Raw genomic sequence first — 1,385 nt, forward strand, 5'->3', positions numbered from 1 at the left:
ATTAAACGACCTGTTCTTTGTTAAAGCTATTGTGTTAACTGCGGTACGTCGGTTGAAAAATGCCCCGAACGTAGACGGGAAATTGGCAGTGACACGGGCGTTCGACTGGTTAAATAGATTTTGCCTTTGTGCAAGCAAAAAGCACATTTTCAATTCCAGGTACACAATTTAATTTTGCGTTTCAACCATCTCTCTCACGATTCGTATACATTTTCGCAAAATTCAAGTTTAAAATGCACTGCGCTTCTTAAGAGAAATTCTGAAATATGAAACACTTTAAGTATACATTGTGTATTTAACAACTATTTTGAAATGTTGCAAATGCAAAAAAAATATATGGGTACGATTTTTTTTATTAATTACAAAACTCTACATTACAAACAAAAACTTATTTGGAAGAAGCACTCAACCGATAGTGACAGAAAATAGTAGGTACTTGGCAAGCGCTATCAAACAATGTCTGGACATCTAAAGGATCCTGAAAACGACCTTTTGAACTCGCCTCTACTAACAAGATCCAGGAAATACCTAGTAGTGGTCTTATAATTTCGCATTATTACATTTTAGTCGAGTGTACGAGTAGATGTCAAAGATTTACGAAGCATCCATACATAAGAGGAATAAATTAATAATGATAACAAAGGATAATTAGACAGTAAAATAATAATACTCAATAGCCCGTAAAAGTAAAACCGAAGCCAGCTAATAGAAGCGTTATTAATTAACGGCACCTGGCCGAAGCCGCAAGCGAGGAACCGTACACCACTAAACATGATATCCTCGTAAATTGAATAAATAAAAAGAATTGAAAGTAGCTTCATATTATCTCGATGTAAATCGAGCGTAAAAGTTTAAAATACATTTTCGAGCGGAAAAATGTTCGTACATTTAGGCGTCGTTTGTTTTAATATTATAACAAAAACAGCAAAATATTTGTTCCTGTCGATCACCGCAGACCGGGTCGGGTCACACCGCTTGTTGGCGTCCACCTCTCTATCGTGGCCAAATGACGCGAACAGGTGACAACCCTTTACACACTTCGTCGCTTGCCTCTCTAACTGACGTAACTGACATTTAGCAAAATTTTAAGGCGATTAGACAGATCGATTCGTCTTTCGAAATTGATTAAGATGGTGTAGATAACTCAGTTTCGAAAAAAATGTCAGATACGTCAGTTAGAGAGGCATGCGATGACTTGTGGGCTATGAAAAACTAAATTCGACATTACTAACGACAATGCACTTTAGTCTTGTAATAAAAAAATACTTCGATAACAAAAGAAAACCAAGGCAACAGTAATAATAATAAAAAGTAATGTTGTATTTTTAAAAATCATGTAGCAAAAATAAAAAACCATCGCTACTGGTATGCGGTTGGAATCTGCG

The sequence above is a fragment of the Ostrinia furnacalis genome, unplaced genomic scaffold, assembly GCF_004193835.3.
Source record: "Ostrinia furnacalis isolate ACB-3 unplaced genomic scaffold, ASM419383v2 OfSCF6815, whole genome shotgun sequence".
Lineage (NCBI taxonomy): Eukaryota > Metazoa > Arthropoda > Insecta > Lepidoptera > Crambidae > Ostrinia > Ostrinia furnacalis.